This window comes from Capra hircus, chromosome 22, assembly GCF_001704415.2.
Source record: "Capra hircus breed San Clemente chromosome 22, ASM170441v1, whole genome shotgun sequence".
NCBI lineage: Eukaryota > Metazoa > Chordata > Mammalia > Artiodactyla > Bovidae > Capra > Capra hircus.
The window spans coordinates 17,015,056-17,034,381 of NC_030829.1; the positions used below are offsets into that span (position 1 = coordinate 17,015,056).

The 19,326-nt window shown below is 40.7% G+C and overlaps 1 protein-coding gene across 6 annotated transcripts in view; it reads right to left on the reverse strand.

The window, feature by feature from the left end:
* SETD5 (SET domain containing 5) overlaps window positions 1-15,603 on the reverse strand; it is an 80,059-nt gene extending 64,456 nt beyond the window's left edge. For 4 of the 6 annotated variants that reach the window (XM_018066693.1, XM_018066692.1, XM_018066691.1 and 1 more), the window contains exon 1: window positions 15,338-15,446. The gene's annotated coding sequence lies outside the window, so the exon portion shown is untranslated. Of the gene's footprint in view, window positions 1-15,337 lie in introns of all 6 variants that reach the window. The other 2 variants (XM_018066698.1, XM_018066699.1) reach the window with 1 other exon arrangement.

Sequence of the window (19,326 nt, forward strand, 5' to 3'; positions counted from 1 at the left end):
AAGGATGAATGTATTAAGAAAACATGATCTCTATCTACTTACCTACCTACAATGGAACAGTATTCATAAAAAAAGGGCATCTTGCCATTTTTTACAACATCGGAACCTGGAGTGCATTATGCTAAGTGAAGACGGAGAAATCATTGCTTATATATGGAATTATGGAAAAAGAAACAAAAACTCACGGAAACAGAGTGTAGAATGGTGGCTGCCAGGAGTGTAAGAGAAATGGGAAGTCACTAAAAGGGTACAAACTTTCAATGAAAAAGCTAAGGATCTAAAGTATAACACACACTATAAAACTGAAACTTGCTGAGATTAGAATTTATAGGCTCTCTCTCTCACACACAAAGGTAAACGTGATGAATGAAAAGTGTTAACTCAGTTGCTGGAATCCTTTTCACAACTTGTGCATATATCAAGTCATCAAGTTGTATGCTATACATTTATCACAATTTTACCTGTCAATTATACCTCAATAGAGCTTAAAAACAAAAACCTCCCAAACATCTGACCCGATGAGTAACCTGGAGTTATATAGCTTTATCTGAAGGCACTTAAAAGGCCTCAAGATATACCTTAAAACTCTAGAGTTAAAAAAAATCCCTTTAACTTTAGTCACTATACAAGTTGTTCATATAAAACAACTTCTAACGTCTGAAAGGGACCTTGGATCCTGAAAAGAAGCTTTGTTTCCTTAAAGCTCCCTTCTCTATTAACATTTCTAATGTAATTATATTCATAGAGCAAGCACTGGTATATCTGTAGTCAGAAGCCTCAAATTTTAGCTAGACACCAATTATTCCTTTAACAGTTCGTTCTTTTCATGTAACTGGTGGAGGCCTGAAAATTAGGTCCTATGTTTACATTACTTATCCTAAGATGCAGATAAGAGTTTAGAGATATGATCAAATATTCCTAACAATAACTTCCAAAATAAAAGCTAACATTGATAGGATGTTCCTTTTCTAAAGCCATTGTGTCCTAAATCAATTTACATGCACCAGCTCATGTAATGCCCAAAACAAATTTATGCAGCCAAAAAATTAAACTCACCAAGTTGAGAACCTTGTCCAAGGCCAGAGCAAGAAAACCCACAAACTAGAACTCGAACCAAGGTCTACCCAACTGCAGAACACTCACACCTTTAACTACTATCATGTCACCATCTGGCATATCTTGATTTAACATGGCACCCCACTCCAGTACTCTTGCCTGGAAAATCCCATGGATGGAGGAGCCTGGTAGCCTGCGGTCCATTGGGTCACTAAGAGTAGGACACAACTGAGCAACTTCACTTTCGCTTTTCACTTTCATGCATTGGAGAAGGAAATGGCAACCCACTCCAGTATTCTTTCCTGGAGAATCCCAGGAACAGGGGAGACTGGTAGGCTGCCGTCTATGGGGTCACACAGAGTCGAACACTAGTCGTGACTTTGCAGCAGCAGCAATAAAAATAAATATACTAGAATGTAAGATAGATTGCTGAAATGATGTGGTAATTTCTTTTATGTATTATAATTAGAAAGGATAAAACAGTTTTAATATTTAGCAGGTTTCAGATTTTCAACAATCTGATTTTTAACTTAAAACATATAAAATCACGTGATTTGACTTTTAAATGACAAAAGTTAAAAATCAGATGTCATACTTTCTAAGATAATATCTAAATTTCAGGTCTAAGGGTGAATCACTCAAAAAATGGTATTGATGATCTCTGTATTACAAGTGGTACCAGTGGCCCAAGTGCTAGTCAGGTTTCAAGCATCTGAAATCATCAAAGACAAATGGAAAATGATTTAGCATTTCAAGAGAGAGAATTTTTACCCCAATACAAAATAACACGTTTATAAAAAATAAAATATCGGTTGTTGGTATTTGATAGCTTTTATTCTGAATTTAGTGTTCCATGGTATTTTTATAAATGGAATCTTTTTCCACGCCCCAAATGCAGAAAGAACGTTTTCTTTTCTTCCCAGAGAAAGAAAGTCTTTTATCTGGACCTGGCTATATTAAGTCAAGAAATTCTGGACAACAGAAGAAGAAAAAAGTCTATATTCCTCTTCTATGGCCTAAAAGTTACCATTAACTGAAAAATCTAGAAGCAGATAATTTTAGTAAATAAAATAACTTAGATGCTTCTTGTGTTATAATAGAAGTACCATGACAAAATTTCACTTTAAATAGCATTCATAATTTATCTGTCTTACATAATAGGAATGGGAAGAGAAGACAATGGGAAAAATCTAGAAGCTTGATCTGACTATATTCAATTTTTAAATTCCACTTAGAAACCATATTTTATATAATTATAAAACAGAAAGTAATCCCTGAAAAGCCTGAAAGTGAAATACAACAAATTAACCTGTTTATCAAGTTGGTGACATAACCACACAAAGATCTATCCCAAGGGATTTTAAAACACTGTAATCTGACTGGACTGTATATCTCTGGAAAGATATATCCTAAGGGCAAAAACAAACAAACTCACTTTCCAGTAATCACATTGTTCTGCCATTCTAAACTGCTGTGTGTGTATGTGGGGCAAAGCATGATACTTACATTGTGTATTAGTGGAAACTGAGATTTGGGGCATGGGGAAAGATTACATTTATAAAAATATCATGGAGCACTAAATTCAAAACAAAAATTATCAAATATCAACTGATATTTTTTTTTATAAACTTTTTATTTTGTATTGGGGTAAAGCCAACTGACAATGTTGCAACAGTTTCAGGTGAACAGTGAAAGGACTCAGCCATACATATGCATGTATCCATTCTCCCCCCAAATCCCTTCTCATCCAGGCTGCCACATAATATCAACAACTGGTATTTCGAAAAAGGAAAAAAAGAGGAAAGGATGAAACCATTTTTTAGTTCTATTCACGGAAATGGTCTATAACCAAACACTTCTAAACACCCAAACCATGGTCTCTAAATAGCATTTCCCACTAAAAGAAATCAGTTTTGAAGAAATGAGTTAAGTCCAGGTTTGGAGCAGGAAATATACAAAATGATCCGGGAACATCTTGTCACACTAGAAAGCAACAAATCAAGCAATGCAAGTCAGGAAACAACTGATAAGGAGTAAAAACGCTTTGGAGCTAACAGCCAAATGTGGGGCCATTTTTAAATGTCAACATTAATGACCAAAAGAGACTAAAATATATCAAACAGGTATAAAACCCTAAGTACACAATAATAATGACTCTTCATGGCTCAGCTCTAGAGGTTGCTAAGTTACCAACCCATTATCTTGAAAAAACTAGTAAGTAAGGGGGAAAAAAGCAAGCACTGATTTTGCTTTTCCTATTCAAGTTGTTATCTTAGGGGACCCACATAATTAATGAGGGTGAGTATTACAGAAAATAAATTAAGCAGTGATAGAATCTAAGCCTGTTCTTCTCGAAGTGTGGTCTGAGAACTTCTGAAGCCAGATTTTCTTCAGTTGTCAACCAAAACAATTTATCACAACAAATTAAATGCAGAAGTAACTATAAGGGAAATAGATGGGAAACAGTGGAAACAGTGTCAGACTTTATTTTGGGGGGCTCCAAAATCACTGCAGACGGTGACTGCAGCCATGAAATTAAAAGATGTTTACTCCTTGGAAGAAAAGTTATGGCCAACCTAGATAGCATATTCAAAAGCAGAGACATTACTTTGCCAACAAAGGTCTGTCTAGTCAAGGCTATGGTTTTTCCTGTGGTCATGTATGGATGTGAGAGTTGGACTGTGAAGAAGTCTGAGCGCCGAAGAATTGATGCTTTTGAACTGTGGTGTTGGAGAAGACTCTTGAGAGTCCCTTGGACTGCAAGGAGATCCAACCAGTCCATTCTGAAGGAGATCAGCCCTGGGATTTCTTTGGAAGGAATGATGCTAAAGCTGAAACTCCAGTACTTTGACCACCTCATGCGAAGAGTTGACTCATTGGAAAAGACTGATGCTGGGAGGGATGGGGGGCAGGAGAAGCGGACGACAGAGGATGAGATGGCTGGATGGCATCACAGACTCAATGGACGTGAGTCTGAGTGAACTCCAGGAGTTGGTGATGGACAGGAAGGCCTGGCGTGCTGTGATTCATGGGGTCGCAAGGAGTCGGACACGACTGAGCGACTGAATTGAACTGAACTGGACTATAAGAAAGCAGTTGTCTTCTATCACCAAGGAGATTTGTTAAATGTTAATACCATTAAAAAAAGTGGAAAGTTATTTTTCATAATAATGTTACATACATCAGCAGGATTTGTTATTGCTATTCTAAAATTAGTTAATAACATTAAAAAATACTCTATTTTAATTTCTAGTATGGTAAATCTCAATAGAAACTATACAAACAGAAACTCTCTGGGGCCTTGAACAGCTGCCTAACAACACACAGACAAGCAGACATTATGTAACTCTTAAGGAAAGTACCTAGTACTTTATTATAAAGTATGACTTCCCTGGTGGCTCAGAGGGTAAAGCGTCTGTCTACAATGCGGGAGACCTGGGTTTGATCCCTGGGTTGGGAAGATCCCCTGGAGAAGGAAATGGCAATCCACTCCAGGACTATTGCCTGGAAAATCCCACAGACAGAGGAACCTGGTAGGCTACAGCCCATGGGGTCGCAAAGAGTCGGACACGACTGAGCGACTTCACTATGGTCACTATACTTGCAATGGATCTAATCGCTAATTTACACAGAATATGGGGGGGGTGTGTCATCTAATAGTAGAACATGGAGACATAATTTCCAAAATCCAACAGTAAGAACTCAACACAATGATAAATTTCATTAAGTGTATAATATGAGGAAAAGAGAACCTATAAATTAGAAAGACAAACTTTTCAACCAAGTGCAGTGTATGGACCTTATCTTGATCAAATGGAATGGTTTCATTAAAATTCAAAGGGAGCCCATTTTTTCTATTTCCCCTCTGTTTTGTTGTATTTGGAGTTTTTCATAACAAAAAATTAAATCTGTATCTATTTCCTTCCTCACTACCACTAAAAAGAAAAAGGGCATTCTAAAACTCTCTTTAGTTGCTAAGTCGTGTCTGACTCTTGCAACCCCATGGAGCCTGCCAGGCTCCTCTGTCCATGGGGTTCTCCAGGCAAGAATACTGGAGTGGGCTGCCATTTTCTTCTCCATTCTAAAACTGTCCATATGAAAATAGGAGTTCAGAGAAAATCAAAGTCGTTCAGTCCTGTCCGACTCTTTGCGATCCCATGGACTACATAGTTCATGGAATTCTCCAGGCCAGAATACTGGAGTGGGTAGCCTTTCCCTTCTCCAAGGGATCTTCCCAACCCAGGGATCAAACCCAGGTCTCCGACATCACAGGCATCACAGGCAGATTCTTTGCCAGCTGACCCACAAGGGAAGCCCAAGAATACTGGTGTAGGTAGCCTATCCCTCCTGCAGCAGATCTTCCCAACCTAGCAATCGAACTAGGATCTCCTGCATTGCAGGTGGATTCTTTACCAACTGAGCTATTAGGGAAGACCCTAATATGAGGGTTCAGAGAAGCAAACAGAAAAATCCTAACAAAGACAATCAGAAGAGCTCTAAAAAAACTGCATTGCTACAGAGTGATAAAAAGTTCCCACGATCCTCTATAATTAGGGTGAGGATATAATTTATGGCCCAAACCAGGACATTTTTGAGAGTGAAAAGCGTGCCATTACTAACTACTTGGGAGACATAAATCAGGAGTGTCCCAGGGAAACAAGACACATGGTCACTCTATCCATAAAATATTAAATTAAAAAAATCATTTTTCACAGTAGATATTCAACTCAATCCTCTGGGTTAACTATTTTCCAAAGAACCATATTCCTAGTATTACAGAGTTCAGAAGAGCTAAGGTATTCTATACAAAAAAATTATGTTTCATCCTTCCTGCCTGGCACAGTTGTATCATAAAGTGAGATATGTTTACTTCTCCTCTTGTTGCTTAGTATATTTTACAAACATCCAGCCATTCCTTTTCATACCAACTGTGCATGATAAATGATGAAAGGAAAGCTACACTTACCCAGAGCCTTGCTTTTCTAAAAATACATGTCTTCCCATGGACCTCCACATAAGACCTAATCAGGCTCCTACTCAATTTATGAATGGATACCTTACAAGTAGCAACACTTCAAATCTTAATGGCCTAAGGGTAAAGTAAGGAAGAAAAAGCAAAAACATTTCATCTGATCTAGGCTCCAAAGAGCACTGGCATTATTATCACCTACTTAATCTAAAGCGGTATGGCTATAGTAACTGCAGAGTTTCATATAGGATGTTGGCATAATTTTTTAAAATAAGAATCTTTAGCAAATATCTGGTTTTAATATTGCTTATATAATATATGCCACCAAGAAATAAGTACCTTTAAGCTCTAAATACTTTATCCCATTCAATCAGTTTTTTAAATATTTGGTAAAATTTTCCAATGAAAGTAGTTTAAATACGAAAATATGCAACAATTTGGTACAATTTGTTGTTGTTTAGTTGCTAGTAGTCTGACTCTTTGCGACCCCATGCCATGCTTAGCCTGCCGATCTCCTCTGTCCATGGGGTTTCCCAGGCAATGCTGGAGTGGGATGCCATTTCTTTCTCCAGGGATTGAACCTGCATCTTCTGCTTGAAATATGAATTCTTTACCACGGAGCCCTATAATTTAGCCCCATCCTAAAATGTGCACTGACATGATTTCAACCTTTTATTCTGTTCTATTATTGAGTTATAACATTAAAGTTTCAATTGCCATAAATAAGTCTAAGAATAAAAATAATTAAAAACAGATTTCAAAAATTTAGACTTCTACAATTTCCTCAAATCTGTTTTCTGTTATTGTTGTTTTCTTAAAGTCATTTCACCTTATATTTTCCAGACTGTGGGCATAAAGACATTTAACTTGCATGGTTATAGCAGACTGCACCACAGAAATCAAGAAAATAAAAGTTTATGTCATCCAACAATCTAATGCTACAGCATGCAATCTAAATGTTCAGCATGCAATCAATCACAGTGCCTCAAAAGTCTTTCTCTTGATTTTACTTTAGGTGATTAAACACCTTTGTTTTTAGAAAATATAGGTTTTTTTTAAATTTTTTTTTTAAAAAGTACCTTTTAGATTCTATCCCAATGTTACCATATTAAACATTTATTTTTAAATTAATCATATGTAACTGTGGCTCTTCCATTTCTACCTGGTTTCTCTTAAAAATAAGTCAATTCTTAACAGCCTACATCAATGAAGGAAAATGTAACATACAGGCAAAGTAATTGTCAACAGGTCCTTCCAGGTTATTCCTCATAAAAAAAACATTCCTTTGATATCAAGAATGCCTGAACAGTTGATTATTAACTGCAGATCATCCTCCTTCACAGAGCTGTGACAGAATATGTGTTGAGGAATACACAGAGGTTGGTGGAAGGAAACAGAATTTTTCAACACAGGCCATACAAAGATCATAACAGGACAGAAATAAAAAACCCACAAAGACAGGGGGACCAAAAAAAAAAAAAAAAAAGAAAGAAAACAACCTTAAACAAAATGAGTTCGAATGGGTTCGAACATAAAACCAGGAGATCCATATGGACATACACCCAAATTAACAAGTTAATATTATTAAATATGCTAACACTATACTGGAACATCCTAACTAGATAATAATTTCTAAGAATTATGAAATAATCCTCTTACTATATTCAGCAGTGCAGATGCCTTAATTAGACTACCAGGTTTTATTTGAGTCTTCACATTTCAGGACTGGGGATGAGAAAATTTCACCATCAGAAAACAATAACATTTCTTATGGGGGGAATTGTACGGAAAAAACAAGGCTTGCAGAACATAAATTAGCAGCTTGAAGAAAAGAGCTCTGAAGGATGAAAAAAAATCTATATTCAAACAATTCCACTTCCACTAAGGTAAAGGGGTTTCATCAAGGTTTAATTTTTTTAACCTTAGTATTATCATACATCTGAATTATACAAGTTAGTAATTCCCAATTCAAACTGCAAATATTATCTACAGAAGAAATTCTTTTCTTTCTTCAAGCTAATATGGTGGCATCTAGTGCTAATAGTGACTGTGTTATCAACCAATGAAACACAAGTATGCTTAAAAACATTTCTTTTTTCCCCGGAAGACTAAGAATTGAAATGGTTTATCAAGAAAGAGAATAGAAGATACTTTAGTTATAAAATCTTTAGTTATAAAATCTCTTTTGCTATCGACTTTTGAGAATTGGACAACTGTTTGAGAATAGGACAAATAAGTTTTGTATTTAAGTACATAAAAAAACAAGCACACAATCTAATCATAATAAAAATCATATTTGCCAACCCAATTTTTCCCCTTTGTCCTATTTTATTTTTTTTGCTAGGGAGAGGCGTTGTGGGATAATAGCAGGAAATAAGGTGGAGCAGCTGCACAGACAAGAGGTACAGCACTGCGTTCTACCTCCATTCTAGCCGACTGCTGGCTATGGCTTACTGCAAATGGGATGAGCTGTTTGGGGAGCCAGATGGTTATCAAAACCTGTGGGATCAAATCATGCCCCCTCCCCACTTTTGCCTGGAACTTTTTAGGGACCCTGGCAAGATTCAGGTAATAGGAGTACTAGAAGCCAGGATGACACGCTTTCTAATTACTTGGAAAGTGGTGTGCACATTCCTGTGTGTGTGTGCATGCACATGTATATGCACAAAGGATGTTTACCCTAGTGCTAGCAAGGTTAGTCTTAGGACATGTAGAGAAAACTGTCTGAAATGGAGGCCAGAGTTTGAACTAGACTGCTTCTATTTTAGTCACACAAATCTATGGAAATAATCCATGTGAATGAACTTTAAAGAGAAGAAATGACTACCCTAAATTTCTATAATAATATAAAATGCAGCCCACTAAATCTCATGTTAATGTTGTTACTATTTCATGAAAAATAGTCTAATGGCAATAATTAGTCACTCAAATTTCCTTTTTCAGGTCAAAATATATCATTACTGCCAAGACCACTGTGCATAAAAATATAATGTTAAGTGGGTAACACATTTATATTTCTTTTACTAAGGCAGAAGACACAAAACTTGGTCAGGCTTGCTTACTATTAAAATGTGCATTAAAGGTATTTTTAATTATTCTATTGAGTTAAAACACCTCTTCTTTGCTAACAGCCACAAGCTCTGAATCCATAAGAAAAAAAAATTAACACTCCAGTTTCCTTTGTTATCGCCTGCAGTCTGGATATAAGGGAAAACTCTAAGGCTGGTTTAATAACATTGCAATGCAGGTGGTATCTCAATCCAAGCAACAGATTTACTCTTAGAAAACTGAGTTCAAATCAATTATGTCTAAAAATCATATTCTTGGAAAATATATTAAGCATTTAAAAGAATATATATATTTTTTAAAATGTAGGAATCCTTTTGCAATCAAAATAATTGCTGTATAACTTGTCTGTAAATGCAATTCTTCAATATTTTGGTTTTTTAAAAACAACTGGCCCAAAAATTCAACCAAACAAAAAGAACAGGCACACATGCACTGTTCAACATTTTAAAAGTAACTATAAATACTGTTTAGGACATTGATCCTTTTAAAATTTTAATGCAAACTTACACAAACTTTGAAGTAGTTCATTATGATTTTGCATAAAGGAATAATGTCAGATCTCTTCCAACTCTGTGATTCATATTAATTCTAATAAGCTAGATGCAACCACCCCACTTGCAGCTGGGAGCTGAGCACTTACGTATCAAACAAGGTTGTGCCTAACCTAAAAGGGAGGTTGGGTAATCTCTAGGGAATATCAGGTTGTCCAGGAAGTAGCGATGAGACTGAAATAATAATCAGCCTTTCTTTAATTAACATTTTACATGATGGCAACCCAACACTTGAATGCTGAAGGGTGCTCTTCATAATACTGATATAAAATTGCAGCTAACAATATGTAACTATTTTACATTACAAAGGGAAACAAATTATTCTACTATTCTGGTCTAACCCAATAATCAAATACGGACAATCAAATATTGAAATATAAAGGTTTTATTCAGATACAATATTCTTTCCTATTTTTAAATGAGAACTCAACAGTCAGATGCTCTAGAACTGGTCTACTGGGGAGGTGATTTGAATTTAGGGGGTAGAGCACAGGGATTTATTTTTTTAATCTATACAAAGCTTTAAGATTTCATTTTTCCTTGGAGGAAGGGATGGGTTCCTACCAGATACTCAGGGATATACTAAATTTGGGGTTACCATTATATGGTTGGCACAAATTCAATGCTTGAGTAGCAACTATAAATGTTTTCTTTAACTGTAAGCCAAACTGAATCATCCCAGGGAAAAGAACCTCCTCCTCCTGCCTTTCCCACCTCCTGCCCCTCCCCCACCAGCACTGCCTCCCTGCTGTGCAAAGAGCCCTTTGTCCTGCCCTGCACTTATCTAGCTGTTTGGCCATATTGACAGGCCAACTAGAGGCATAATAAGCGAGTCAGTTTGCCATAAGCAGCTGGCAATTTGAAACAAAAATCTTCCTTTTCTACTCAGACCAAGTCCTGCTGCAGGCATCTCTGGCTCCTCCCATCCTTCCATCTATTTTTCAAACAGCACAGCAAGGAATTCTGCATTTTCCCTCAACTAGGTAACACATCAGAAACTTGACTCCCCAGACAGAAACACTGAGTAAAGTCCTACATCTACTGCTTTTTCTGTGATTCGTAACACAGGCCAAGGAGTATCCTCAGCTCTAGGTGTATATACATGACTAACACAGCTCAGGAAATGATTACTACTTCAATCTGCCATCAAAACTCCTGAGAATGTTCATACTTCAAGGGAAGGCAGAAGAGCACAGATATCGGTAAGATCATTATCAAGTCACATATATCAGATAAAGACATCCAATAATCTTAGTGTTTTAAAAATACTAAGATATTATTCCAATATGCAGAAAATTCCTTATCCCTGTCTTTATGTCAAAGACACTTAAAGTGACCCTTACATCTCTCCCTGAGGTATTCAGCAAACAAAATCAATATGATGGAAAAACTGAGTGAGGCAGGATGGGATTACAAATTCCTTGCTTGGTAAGCGCGGATATAAAGTAGACAGAGATTCTGCTTCATTGTTCCTTTTATCTCTTTTACTTCTCTTCAAAAATGTTAGGAGTTTAATATATTGTCAGAATAAGAATTCTCTAAAGCAATGCTTTCCAACACACTGACCCCCCCCCCCCCACCAAGCTATGGGGTATCTACTCAATTCAGAATGAATATACAGCAGAACATTTTTCATAAGACTAACTGATTAAACAAAATATGTACTGAGAAATTAAAGAAATGATAATCTATCAACCTCTCATGAACTACCCTGAATCTTCACCACAAGAGACATCACTGCGTCAACAGAAAGGTTAAAAATGCCATTTCATCACATACTTTGGAATTTTTGGCAGCAAGGAATGGTGTCAATCATTATTTATCATAGGTACATTACACTTTGAGGAATGACTGAATTTTTTTCTTTTTACAAATAACCGCCAGTTGTATTACTAAATATATACTATCTCATAATTTTGCAGGGTTGAAGTTTCATTTGTCCTAAATAACAAAAAATAAGAAAACTTTATTTTATTCATAATCCACTTTTTCACTGGTAAGATGGATCCAACAATCACTGATTGTCTTTAGCTTCTGCCCAATATTTCATAAATTAATTGAATATGAAGAGGATAACGTAAAAGTGGTTGTCTGCACATATGCATTTTGAACAATATTATTTTCCTGTCCAAAGGGAAAAAATGAAGTGGCCATCCTCCTCCAGAAAGGCCAAAATAAGTCCCCAAAGTATGTACATTTCTAGACACAAAACACTATCAGAAGACAGTAAAAATTTCAAGCATGCTGGTAAAATAAATTCTATGAAAAGGCCTTCTATGCTCTTAAGGAAATGATCTTACGTTAAGATCTCAAAGGAGTTCCAAACAGGAAATACAAGTTAAAAACAATTATTTTATAAGGTAGCTTTCATATTATATAAAAGACAACTTACAGACATTTGTATCTATGTTAAACAGCCAGTATGAGTGACACCATACTTATCTGATATGGCATCTTTTATATGTGATAGTAATAAGAATTAGAACCACCTAAAATGTTATCCATTAAAGGTTCTGTTTCATTATTCCCCTTGCAACACTGAAAGACAATGCAAGTAACATTTGTGAATGACAAAACTCATTTCCATTCTTTCTGGTTCCCGCCACAAACGCCAGAGTCATACTACACATTATAGATGACTGGGTTCATTTACACAAAACCGAACATACTAAAATTCTGAAGGAAAAAAAAAATATATATATATATAGGATGCCTGAGTCTTAGGGGGAGACAATAACAGGCATCTATCTGTTAAGTATCAGATGTAACTGATGGTATATTGGGCTGGTGATTCTCCTTCAAGTACTTCCATATTTAACAAACTGTTCTGCTTAATCAGAGATCTTCCTAAACTGTGGGAACCGTGGAAGAAGACAGACTACATAAGGGGCCTAGATGCTATCATCTCAAGTATCCTGTATACTAGATTTATTCAATTTCTGAGTATTCCTTCTAGTCTGTCATATTTCAAATGGATCACTGTCAAACATATAGATCCTTGTGATCTTAGACAACTATACTCAACACATATTATAAATCAATATCACAGGTCAAATTCTAAAGAAATAATCTAATTTGGAGAAATCTATTACTAACACAGAAAATAAGAAAATACTTGATATTTATACATAGAAATCGTTCTGCAAAGGACAGTTGTTTCTAGAGTTTAAGACCCTAAATATAGTAAAATGTTTAGCAAAACATCTGTTCAATAAGGTAACTATGGTCTAACAACTGGAAGGAAGAAGACGTACAAGTATTAAAATTGATTTAATGATTAAAAAGATGGAGGAAAACATGCCAGCTGCAGAAAAATCAACTGATATTTTCTCCATTCTGGTTCTCATGAAGATCCTTAAATTCTTATTACCTTGGTTTTAAAAGGATTGAAAAATTAAAACTCAAATGGAACTTCTGGTCCTATCCAAGCAAAATCCCCAGATTAAAACCAAAAATCTGCCACAAAAACCAAACAGAAAAGTCTTTAACTACGGTTCAGTTTCCAAATGCTGATATCCATAAATGGGTAGAAGGTTATGAATTGCTAATTCTCATTTCCCCACCAATAAAATGCAAACCAGCACAGCAGTGAAAATTCCCAGGAAAGCAAGGTTTCCGTCTTAGCCCTGAAGCAGCCATTGCCTAAGTGCAGCTCCCTGCAGCCAACAGCATTAATGGACGCTGCACTGCTGTCCTTCCCTGGAGACAGCAGCCAGCACTACTCAAGCTCCTCACGTAGCAACCAGAGCTCCAGAGCCAGCAGCTGCTGCTGCCTTGTATACTCACCCCTGTGATCCAGCCCAAAGGAACAACCTTCTTCTTACCCCACCCCCACTCCTTACACATTCTTTTTTTTTTTTTTTTGGACCAGTGCTCCATGCCAGAAGGGCTGGAATTATGCCTTTAGAAAGAAACAATCCTAAGGTCACCCTTTTAGTTTTAACTGTGGCTTTTTATTAGAAAAATCAACATTTACCAAATTCCAAATATACACTTAATAAGGCACCAATTTAGGAGTGAAGATTAACCTTTAGTCTTTAAAAGGCCTATTTGCTAAACATTCTCTTTACAGTCAAATTTAAATTTGCAGTTAAAGACAGAAGCTTATGTTGTGTCCTACCAAAGGACATAATCATTTTTCTACACAGTGACATCTTCAGTAAACCTTAAAAGATTCTAATCTCATAACGAGTCAGAATTTTTGGCTACAGAAGAAAACTAATGATCCTCCTGAAAAAACCGGTAGAAATCTAAACCTCTGAAAAGGTGAGGTTTACTATCTCAGATTCCACACACCTCAAATTACCACTTATAATTTTCCTCTCAGAGTGACCTACAAACATTGATATAAAACTAATCAAGAAAATTTCCCAAATAGGGGGTACACATTCTCTTGAAAAGCTCAGGACACTCAACTCAGCTGGATCCACCCTAATCACAGTATTGCTATGTAATATGTAACATCTGCCCAACAAAAATGTTAATATGACCTTGGTCATAAATATGTCATTTAAATGCAACTCGTTTCATCAAGAGATAAAGGAAATTTGCAGAGGACCTGGGGATTCTTTTAGTACTATGAGAACGGGGAAAACTGGAAAAATAAACTAAGTATAGACAAAGCCCAATGCAACCCAGAGGTCTGGGCAAGAAATGAGTTAGTGGTGAACACATTGCACAAGTAACATGAGAAAGCAGAAAATGCAGGTCATACACGCAACCCTGACCCAGACCAGCAGAGCTGGCTGCAGCATCACTATCCAAGGGAAAGACCAGTTATTCCCAAGAAGTGAGAGGAGCAAAGGAGCTCTGTAGAATAAATTAGCATAGAAGGGGCTTTCCCAACAGAAACTTTCCCTATCACGCGATTCACCTACTTAAAAACCAGGGCTTTTTCTCATCACCATTCACTTCGCATCCCTGGCTTCCACGCAGAGGGAAAGAGAATTCATAAAGGCTACATTTTTCTGCCTTTAAAGACGTTCGCAAATGATCGCTCTCCACGCCCAAGGCAGGGAAAACGACACAATCTGGCTCAACTCCAAGCTAGAACCCTACAAATCCAGTGAGGCCATCTCAGATATACTGGGGCTTACGCCACTGAGAGCCCAAGAATGTGAGGTGGGGGTGGCGAAGGTAATGTCCTTAGTGTGGGAAACGAAGCAATCATCTGGAATGGGGACCCCAGGACGAGGGGGAAGGCGTCCAGGAACATTTGGGGGTGGGGTGGGGAGATCGAAGCCCCCCCCAGAAGGATCAGAGTTGTCACAAGGCCGCGCGAATGGGGGTGGGGGTGAGGTTTGGGGAGGGGAAAAAAAGTGTGCCTGTGTATTTTGAGAGGAGAGCAGTGAGAGGCCTATCCTCAAGTAAAAGGTAAACGTGGAGTAGGCAGTTCCCAGGAAAAGGGGTGAAGAGGCGTGGGGGGAGGGGAAGCGTCCTGACCCAGGAAAGACGTGAAAAGGGTAGTGGGGTCGACGAGATTACGGATGGGGCCTCTCCGCCTGGGAAAGGGGTGCAACGGTGTGTGGGGGGCGGCGAGGGGGATGAGAAGGGGCAGCATCCTCCTACTGAGAGCCTGGGGAGGGCCAGGCCCACGTCCCGAGAGCAAGCGCGGGGAGACGGAGGAGGTGACCCTTCCCTCCCCCGGGGCCCGGTCGTGAGGGTAGGTCTCTCTTTTCTGTTGGACCCTTACCTTGTCCCAGGCCTGGGCCCGGGCTGCGGCGCACGGCACTCCCGGGAGGCAGCAGGACTCGAGTTAGGCCCAACGCGGCGCCACGGCGTTTCCTGGCCGGGAATGGCCCGTGCCCGTGAGGTGGGGGTGGGGGGCAGAAAGGCGGAGCGAGCCAAAGGCGGGGAGGGGGAAGGGCCAGGGAAGGAGGGAGGGCCGGCACTACAGTGTTGGCGGACTGGCGGGACTGGGGCTGCGTGAGTCTCTGAGCGCAGGCGGGCGGCGGCCGCCCCTCCCCCGGCGGCGGCGGCGGCGGCGGTAGCAGCTCACTCAGCCCGCTGCCCGAGCGGAAACGCCACTGACCGCACGGGGATTCCCAGCGCCGGCGCCAGGGGCACCCGGGACACGCCCCCTCCCGCCGCGCCATTGGCCCCTCCGCCCACCGCCCCGCACCCATTGGCCAACTCGCTGCCAATCAGCGGAAGCCGCCGGGGCCACCTAGAGAAGAGGCTGTGCTCTGGGGCTCCGGCTCCTCAGAGAGCCTCGGCTAGGTAGGGGAGCGGAACTCTGGTGGGAGGGGGTCCGGCGGATTGGTGGGGGGATGGGTGGCTGAGGTCGTCTGGCCGGTATCTGGGGGTCGCCTTCCCTAGTGGGAAGACGGGAGCATAGCGTTTGTTACGCTGAAAGGGAAAGAGGTGGTCAGAGGCAGGCGAGAGTGCGGCCCCCCCTTGCGGCAACCGAAGAGGGAGGGAGAAGGGAGCGGAAAAGGCTCGAATCCGGACGGAGCCATTGCTCCTGCAGAGGGAGGAGCGCTTCCGGCTCCTATCTTGTCACTGATTGGTTGCTGCTCCTCCCGCCGTGTGTGAAAACACAAATGGCGGGTTTTGGTTGGAGTAAAGCGCCTGTCAGTTACAGCCTCGGGAGTGCGCAGCCGCCTAGGGACTCTCGCATTGCCCACTGGGTGGGTGCTTAGGTAGGTAGGGTGGAGAGAGACTTGGATGAGCAGGCGCGGTCGGCCTCCCACGGGGAGGTAGGGGTGGGGGTGGGAAGGGAGGGTCAGTGAAAGTGGCTTCGCGCGGGCGTCCTACCACCCTCCCCTTCCTTCGGGGGAGTCGGTTTACCCGCCGCCTGCTTGGCTTCGGCATCTGATTGGCTGCTGAAGCTCAGGGAACGGCCCCTTGTTATTGGCTCGGGTCCCAAATGAGCGAAACCACTGCGCGGGTCGGCGGGGAGGCGGTCGTTGGTACGTCCCTCCCCGAGACCCAGCGCCGCAGTGTCTGGCCCCGCGCCCCTGCGCAACGTGGCAGGAAGCGCGCGCTGGAGGTGGGGGCGGACTGCCGGGCCGAGGATTCTGGGTGGTGGCGATTGCGGCTCCGCCCTGGGCGCCCGCTGCCTGAAGGACAAGACTAGCCCGACCTGCTCCTGGACCCGTGGGGCTGAAGGGAGGAGTGGGGGTCGGTGCCACTGGCTTGTGGGTGGGAGGTGCATGTTCTCCAAAAATCGGCGCGAGCTGCAATCCTGAGGTGGCTGCAGTGGAGGAGGCGGAGAGAAGGCCGCACCCTTCTCAGCAGGGGGAGGGGAGTGCCGCAATACCTTTATGGGAGTTCTCTGCTGCCTCCTGCCTCCTAAGGACCGCCCTGGGCCTAGAAGAATCCCTCCCTCCCCCGCGATCTCGTCATCGCCTCCATGTCGAGTCTCTCCTCGATTATGGGCGGGATTCTTTTGCCCAGGCTTAACCTTAATCCTGGGCGTTGTCCTGCAGTGGATCGAGCAGGTATAAGATTTAGAGGATGAACCCAATTTCTTTATCTTCCCACAGACTTGAGTTTGTGTCACAAAATAATTATAATGGGGTGGTGGAGTGAAATGAAGTCCAGGCAACACCTGGGACTGATTTTATGCAGCGAGACTGCGTGTTACTACTTCTTAACATCCTTTTGTTGCATTTTTTTCCAGGAGATTGAGAGAGAGGTTAAAAGCTTGATCTCCTGACTTATACTCTCCCCGTTTGAGACAGTTGAGAAATAGGTTAAAGGCATGATCTCTTGAGTTCCCCATTTGAGACCGTTGCTACACCGCCAAAACAGAGCGTCTTAGATTAGATCTTAAAAATTTAATTCCCCACCCTTGCATTCTCAGAGTCAGGCCTTTTAGCAACTCTCACTCATACTTTCAGCCCATTTTCTGTTTGTTACACTTGCTCATCCTGTCCCAGTCATACCATTGGCTTTCTCCTCTCCTGTTTTTGGTATCCCGGTGAGTCATGAAACTAGACAGGTTTCACCACCAATTAAGGCTACCTAGCTCGAGCATAGGCTTCACTCTTGCCCAGCAATGCGTTTATTCCTCTTTTATGGATATTCTTGAGTCTTTACCTTGATATTCATTTAATTTTTTAACCTCAGCTGGGATTCTACTGTCCCTCTTAGTAGTCCAGATGATCTTGACTACTGCTTTGCTGAGAACTGGACGTGAGGTTCAGCAGCATCTCTTTTATATCCTTAGAATACCTTTCAATCCATTTTCATTGATATGCTCATCAGTTAGTAATCGAGCTCAGTTGCCATAAGGCTAGTATCCTCCGAACTAGTATCTCGTGTCTGGTATCTGCTGATAGAACTTTCATGTGTCCAGGACAGTTGTTCTCATACAAAGATACAGCATGGAAGTAACTGATCAACTCCTTTACTGGGTGGTAACTACTGACAGGATGAATTCCATCATCACAAACGTGATGTGAAAGGTCCCTCAGTGGACTAACCTCATCTTAACAGCCTTTTTGTTTGTGACAGTTTTCCACATACACACCCAAACATTATTAGACCTCTTTGTAGGGTGGTTCCTCCTGGAATGCTACCCTTGATAGTCCTTACCCTTCCAATAAAGACTGTTGAAACTCAAATATCATCTCCCCTATGATCTTGCCTTCTGTGGTCTATGCTTTAAGCTAGAATCCCCTTTCTCTTGGTCCCATAGCAGGTTGAATCATAGCACTTCTCAGGTGGTTGTCAGTGCTTATTTAAGTTCTGTTAACTATTCTGAGCTTCTTGTTAAGTGTTGTACCTAAGTTCCTAGTATATTCCTTGATGGCTAGCCAACCTTAAACAGAGTGAGTGACTTGTAGATGTCTTTATAAGGTTTGATAGATTGTCCTCTGTTAATACTTCTTTGTGTGCTGGCTAGTGTTCTAGATTAGCGCTGTCCAGTAGAAGATTCTGCAGTGATGGAAATGTTCTGTAGTGTGCTGATATGATGGCTACTAACCATATGTTATTCTTGAGCCCTGGACATGTGGCAGTTGTGACTGAAGAACTGAATTTTAAATTTTATATAATTTAAATTACTGCTGTAATTTAGTGAGGCTCTAGCTACAGACTCTGGATTGCAGAATACTTAATGTTCACTCACTCAGTAGTGTCCAACTCTTTGCGACCCCATGGACTGCCCCACACCAGGCTTCCCTGCCCTTCACTATCTCTGGGAGCTTGCCCAGACTCTTGTCTATTGAGTCCGTGATGCCATTCAACCATCTCGTCCTCTGTCATCTCCTTCTCCTGCCTTCAATCTTTATATGGACATTGATAATTTTCTCTTCATACAGAGCAGTAAGGAACCTCTGGCACATTTAAGTTCCTCCCACACCACCCCTGACTCCTGCCAGGTTGGTTGGTTGGTTGGTTGGTTGGTTGGTTGGCTGGCAGGTTTTAATACTGGATTGACCAAAAAGTTCATCTGGGCTTTCCATATGATATGGAAAAACCCAAATGAACTTTTTGACCAACCCAATACCTATTTGTATGCTTCTCCTGCTCAGTTGCACAGTGATGTCTGACTCTTTGCAACCCGGTGGACTATAGCCCACCAAGCTTCGCTATCCATGGCATTTTTCAGGCAAGGATACTGGAGCAGGTTGCCATTTCCTGACAGCTAAATCCAGAAAACCCTTTCTAAAGATAAACCTGCCTTGAACAATGTTGAGAAAGCAAGTATTGATGTGTTTTGTGTTTCAAAAA